The 6,698-nt window shown below is 41.3% G+C and overlaps 1 protein-coding gene and 1 long non-coding RNA gene across 2 annotated transcripts in view; one reads left to right on the forward strand and one right to left on the reverse strand.

The window, feature by feature from the left end:
* Window positions 1–4,595, reverse strand: part of LOC108316141 — a 10,632-nt gene extending 6,037 nt beyond the window's left edge. Inside the window, exon 1 of the long non-coding RNA XR_001830198.2 lies at window positions 4,444–4,595. This is a non-coding gene — a long non-coding RNA (uncharacterized LOC108316141). The remainder of the gene's footprint in view (window positions 1–4,443) is intronic.
* A 1,315-nt stretch (window positions 4,596–5,910) lies between these two features.
* The window catches only part of LOC119473740 (sodium channel protein type 8 subunit alpha-like), a 106,690-nt gene continuing 105,902 nt past the window's right edge, over window positions 5,911–6,698 (forward strand). The window contains exon 1 of the mRNA XM_037744662.1: window positions 5,911–6,312. The gene's annotated coding sequence lies outside the window, so the exon portion shown is untranslated. The remainder of the gene's footprint in view (window positions 6,313–6,698) is intronic.

The raw sequence follows: 6,698 nt of genomic DNA on the forward strand, positions 1-6,698 counted from the left end.
TGCATTTTCCTGATGATTAGTGATATTGAGGTTTTTTTTCATATACTTCTTGGCCATTTGCATATCTTCTTTTGAGAAATGTCTATTTAGATTCTTTGCCTATGTTTTAACAGGTTTCCTTGTTTCCTTATTATTTATTTGTTTGAGTTCCTCATATATTTAGGATATTAGCCCCTTGTTAGATGTATGGTTAGCAAATATTTTTGTTCCATTCTGTCGGTTGTCTCATTATCCCATTGATTGTTAAGAAACCCATTTAAAATATAAAGACACAAAGAGGTTAAAATTAAAAGAATAGGCAAAAAGAAATACCATGGTAATGCTATATTAGACAAAGTAGATTTCAGATCAAAAATTATTAGAAGGATAAAGGTCATTGCCATAATGATAAAGAAGTGATTTGATCAAGAAGACATAACAATCCTAAATATTAATGTACCTAATAACACAGCTTCCAAATAAAAGGAAGCAAAACTGATAGAACTGCAAGGAGAAATAGACTACTCTGCAATTATATTCAGAAATGTGTTTTCTCAATAAACGATAGAACAAGTACAAAGAAAATCAGTAGGGATATGGGATACTTGAACATCACTATTAATCACCTTGACCTAATTGACATTTATAGAGCATTCCATCCAATGACAGCAGAGAACACACGCTTCACAAATGCACACAGAACAGTTGGGCATGGTGGTTCACACCTGTAATCCCAGCACTTTGGGAGGCTGAGGTGGGTGGATCCTGACTTGAGGTCAGGAGTTTGAGACCAGCCTGGCCAACATGGTGAAACCTTGTCTCTACTAAAAATACAAAAATTAGATGGGCATGGTGGAGCATGCCTGTAATCCCAGCTGCTCCAGAGGCTGAGGTGGGAGAATCACTTGAACCTGTGAGGCAGAGGTTTCAGTGAGCCGAGATTGCACCACTGAACTTCATCCTAACTGACAGAGAGAGACTCTGTCTTGGAAATTAAAACAAAACCAAAAACCAAAAACCAACCAACCAAACAACAAACAAAATACAGAACATTTACCAAGATAGATCATCTGGGCCATAAAACAAGTCTCAAAAACCTGAAGACATTCAATTCATATAAATCTTGTTCTCTGACTATATGCATTAAAATTGGAAATTGGTAACAGAAAGTAATTGGGAAAATCCCTGAATATTTGAAAATCAGATTGTATACTTCTAAATAACCCACGAGTCAAAGAGAAAGCGAAAGGGGAATTAAAAGACATTTTTAACTGAATTAAAATGTAAATCCAATATATCAAAACTTGTGGGATGCAGCTAAAGTAGTACTTACAGAGAAATTTATAGCAGTAGTTATCTATTTTAGAAATAAGAAAAAGTCTTAAATCAATGACCTCAGCTATTACCTTAAAAAATTAGGGGAAATTTGGGAGGCTGAGGTGGGTGGATCACCTGAGGTCAAGAGTTTGAGACCAGCCTGGCCAACATGGCAAAACCCTGTCTCTTTTTATTTATTTATTTATTAAGATGGGGTTTAACCATGTTGGTCAGGCTGGTCTTGAACTCCTGACCTCAGGTGATCCCCCCCCCCCACCTTGGCCTCCAAAGTGCTTGGATTATAGGCGTGAGACACCATGCCCAGCCAACCCTGTCTCTACTAAAAATACAACAATTAGATAGGTATGGTGGCAGGTGCTTGTAATCCCAGCTACTTGGGAGGCTGAGGCAGGAGAATCACTTAAACCCAGGGAGGGGGCTGTGGGGATGGAGGTTGCAGTGAGCCAAGATCGCACCACTTCACTCCAGCCTGGGCAAAAGAGAAAAACTCTGACTCGAAAAAAAAAAAAAAAAATAGAGGAAAACAAGCAAATGAAACTCAAAGTAAATAGAAGGAAGAAAATAATAAAGATTAGAGTAGAAATCAAGGAAATTGAACACAGAAAATCAGTGGAGATCTTTTTTGAGATCAATGAAGTTGATTAAACTTTAGCCAGATTAACTGAGAGAGAGAGAGAGAGAGAGAGAGGATACAAATGACCAATATCGGGAATGAGAGGTGACATCACTACAAATTTTATAGATAGTAAAAGAATAACACAGGAATTCTATGAACAACTTTATGCCCATATAAATTAAATAGGCAAATTTCTTGATAGATACAACTACCAATAAGAAATTTAAACCTGAAAATCCCTATATTAAAGACAATAAATTTGTAGTCACCTCAAGCTGGACACAGTGACTCATGCCTGTAATCACAACATTTTGGGAGGCTATGGCAGGAGGACTGCTTGGGCCCAGGAGTTTGAGAACAGCTTGAGCAATATGGTGAGACCTCGTCTCTATAAATAATGAAAAATTTAGCCAGGCATGGTGGTGCATGCCTGTGGTCCCAGCTATTCAGGAGGCTGAAATGGAAGGATCATTTGAGCCCGGGAGGTTGAGGCTGCAGTGAGCTGTGATAGCACCACTGTACTCCAGCCTGGGCAACACAGCAAGAATCCTGTTTCAAAAAAACAAGCCCAGGTGCACTGGCTCACGCCTGTAATCCCAGCACTTTGGGAGACTGAGTTGGGTGGATCACCTGAGATCAGCAGTTTGAGACCAGCCTGGCCAACATGGTGGAACCCTGTCTTTACTAAAAATACAAAAAATTAGCCAGGTGTGGTAGCGGGTGCCTGTAATCCTAGCTACATGGGAGGCTGAGGCAGGAGAATCCCTTGAACCTTGGAGGTGGAGGTTGCAGTGAGCCGAGATTGCGTCATTGCACTCTAGCCTGGGGAACAAGAGGGAAACTTTGTCTTAAAAAACAAAACAAAACAAACAAAAACAAAAGCAAAAACAAAAAAACCCACCAAAACCCAAAACCCAAAAACTTTCCCACAAAGAAAACTCCAGGCCCAGCTGATTTCACTAGGCAAATCTACTAAACAGTTAAGGAACATGTAATGTGAATTTCACACAGACTCTTCCAGAAAATCAAACAGGAGGGAATACTTTCTATTCTATGAGGCCAGCATTACTGTGATACCAGGACTAGACAAAGGCATTAGAGGAAAACTACAGACCAATACACTTCATAACACAGATGCATTAACTCTCAACAAAATATTAGCAAACCAAAACCAACAATCATGGTCAATACATTATCCTAGGAATGTGAGTTTAGTTTAACACTTGAAAATTAACCATTATATTAACAGACTAAAAAGAAACAACATATGCAGAAAAAGCATTGACAAAATTCAACATCCATTATAGATAAAAACCCTCAGCCAAATAGGCATAGAAAATTCCTTCCTCAACATGACAAGGGGTATTTAGAAAAAGCCTATAGCTGACATCACATTTAAAAGCCAAAGATTGAAAGTTTTCTCCTAAGATGAGGAACTAAACAAAGATGTCTGCTGTTACCACTTCTATTCAACATTGTACTAGAGATTCTAGCCAGTGCATAAAGGCAAGGAAAAAATAAACAACAACATCCAGATTGGAGAGGAAGAAGAAAAACTGTGTATTTGCAGATTGTATGTTCATCAGTAGAAAATCTAAAGGAATCTACAAAAAGCTCTACTAAAGGTATTAAATGAATTTAGCAAAGTTTCAAGACATATGATCAATATACAAAAATTAATTCTATTTCTATATAATACCAATGAATAACCAGAAATTGCCATATAAAAATAGTATTCAATAACATCAAAAATATGAAATATTTAGGAATAAATTCCAGAAAGGTGAACAAGATCCATATCTTAAAAACTATAAAATTAAACTACATTAAATTGAGACATTAAAAAGGACTGAAATAAAGTGTTCATGGAATGTAAAATTTGATTTTGTTTTGATATAAGTTCTTCACAAGCTGACCAATAGATTCAATGCAATCTTTATCAAAATCTCAGTGGCTTTTTGTTGAAACCTGACAAGGTGATTCTAACATTCATATGGAAATGCAAGGAACCTAGACTAGCAAGATCAATACTAAAAAAGAAGGGCTAAGTCAAGGGCTGAAACTGCCTGATTTCAAGATTTATCACAAAGGGAGAGTAATCCAGACAGTGTGGTATTAGCGGCAAGACAGACAAATATATCAATGAAACAGAAGGAGAGTTTAGAACTAGATTCTTTCATACTTGAGCAAATGATTTTTTGAAAAGATGCAAGGGTAATCAGTGGAGGCAGGATAGTGTTTTCAACAAAAAGTATGGGGACAACTATATATCTATGCAACAAAACAACAAAAGAACTTCAAACTATATTTCATACCACATACAAAAATCAAGTCAAAATAGATTCTAAACCTAAATGTAAACTCTAGAACTATAAAATTTCTAGAAGAAAACATAGGATAAAGTGTTTGGGGCCTTGTGTCGGGCAATAACTTAGTAGATATGACACCAAAAGCACGAGCCATAGAAGAAAAATAACAAATCCAACTTCAGAAAAATTAAGAAGGTGTACCTTTTTTTCTTTTTAAGAGACAGGTTCTGGCTATGTTGCCCAGGCTTGAGTACAGCAGCTATTCACAGGCCCAATTATAACACACTCCCGCTTCCAACTTCTGGCCTCAGGCGATCTTCCTGCCTCAGCCTCCTGAGTAGCTGGGACTACAAGTGTGCACCAGGGGACCTGGCTGAAGGACCTCTGCTTTTGGAAAAACACTGTTAAGAGAGTAAAAAGAATAAGAAGATAAGCCTATACTGGGAAACCATATTTGCCAATCACATATCTGATAGAAGATTTGTATCCACAATATATAAACAACTCTACAATTTTTTTTTTTTAATTTTAGAATTGGAGTCTTCTGTGTTGCCCATGCTGGACCTGAAATCCCAGGCTTAAGCAATTCTTCCTGCTCAGCGTCCAGAGTAGCTGGGACAGCAGGCATGCGTCACTGGGCCCAGCCAGGATATATAAACAGCTCTTAAAACTCAATAACAAGGAAAAAACCCACCAGTTTTTAAAATAGGATAAAGACTTGAAGAGACACTTTGCCAGGAGGATTTACTGATGACAAGTTCATGAAAAGATGTTTAACATCTTTAGTCACCAGTGAAATAGAAGACAAACCCACAATGAGATAACACTACAAACCTATTCAAATGGCTAAAATTCAAAAGACTGATCACTCCAAATGTTGGTGAGGATGCAGAGCAACTGAAATTCATATGCTGCTGGTAGGAATGGAAAGGCACAACCATTTTGGAAGGCAGTTTGGCCCTTTCTTAACACGTTAAATATACACCTAAAACAGGACCCAGTTATTCCATTCCTAGATATTTATACCCATGAGAAATGAAAGCATGTATATCCATACAAAGACCTGCACACGAACGCTCATAACAGCTTTGTTCCTAACGTGCAAACAATGGAAATAATCCAAATGTCATCAATAGGTGATTGGATAAACATATTGTGCTGTATCCCCGTAAAGAATATTACTAAGCAGTAAAAAAGAACTCTTGGTAGGCAACGACTGAATAATCTCAAAACGATTATGCCAAGTGGAAGAAGCCACACAAAAAAGAGAGTTTGTACTGTATGATTCCATTTATTTAAAATTCCGGAAAATGCAAACCAATGTACAGTAATAGAAAGAAGATCAGTGGTTGCCTGGAGAGGGTGTGTGGGGGCGAGCGATGCAGCGAGTGAGTACAAAGAGGCACACCGAGAAATTTTGGGAGGTGATGGGTGTGTTCATTACCTTGGTGGTGATGGTTTCATGAGTGTACACATGTGACAAAATTGTACGCTCAAAACACACGCAAATATACCCCAGTAAAGCTAATTTAAACTGTATTGTAGAGGGCACATTATGTGATAAGCAAACCGTGTGCCAGGCTGTTAGCAACGTGTGAAGTGCATTCTCCCCATTAGTACTTACAAGAAGTTTATCAGGTTGCTACTGAGCTTGTTTCCTTTTACAGACGAGAACACCGAGGTTTGGAGGGTTGTTACACCCTCTTTCCCTCTTGAGATTGGTGGCAGGAAAATATTAAGTAGAGGAGGGGCACAGTAAAGTGCCAAGAGCTCTGGCACTCATTGCCTAGATCCTCTTGAGGGTGGAATGAGCGGTTGAAACCCTCATGCCTACCTTGCAGATGGACAGACTGAGGATCGGAGAGACTGAGGTGGCCTGGGGGCTGTCAGGTAGGCAGCGCCTCCCCGCTCCTGGCAGCAGGTCCCCGTGGGCTGAAACACCAGCCTCCACCTGCCACTGATTGACTTCTTTCTTTTTCAGCGGGCCCAAGACCCTGCAAATTGAGTTCTCTGTGTTTTTGGGTGTCAGAAACTTCACTGAGCGCGGCACTGCTGCGGGGCAGGAGAAAGGTAAGAGTTGGCGCTGAAGGAGCACGCGAGTCACCACGACAGCTTTCGGGTCTCGCCGCCCGGCGCTGGCAGGCAGGCAGCCAGCCGGCGTCTCGCCGCGGGTCCGGGCCCTCAGCCCGCGGCCCCTCCCGGCGGCTCGGCGGGGGCGTCGCGGAGGCGGGCCCGGGGACGCTCGCTGGCGCTCCCGCGCGGCGCCCCCTGCCGGCGCCCTGTTCCCTCTTGCCCCTGATCCGCTTCCAGCGGCGCGGGGACCCGGACCTGAGAGCCAGGGGAGGGCGGCGCGCTGCGGGTGAGCGGGCGCGCCCTGCGGGGGTAGGTGGGCTGCAGGGGCGCGTGTGGGCGGGGGCGCGGGGCGGCGGCGGCGGCGGCGCGTGCTGGCGGGCGGG

Source organism: Cebus imitator, unplaced genomic scaffold (assembly GCF_001604975.1).
Source record: "Cebus imitator isolate Cc_AM_T3 unplaced genomic scaffold, Cebus_imitator-1.0 Scaffold181, whole genome shotgun sequence".
Taxonomy (NCBI): Eukaryota; Metazoa; Chordata; class Mammalia; order Primates; family Cebidae; genus Cebus; species Cebus imitator.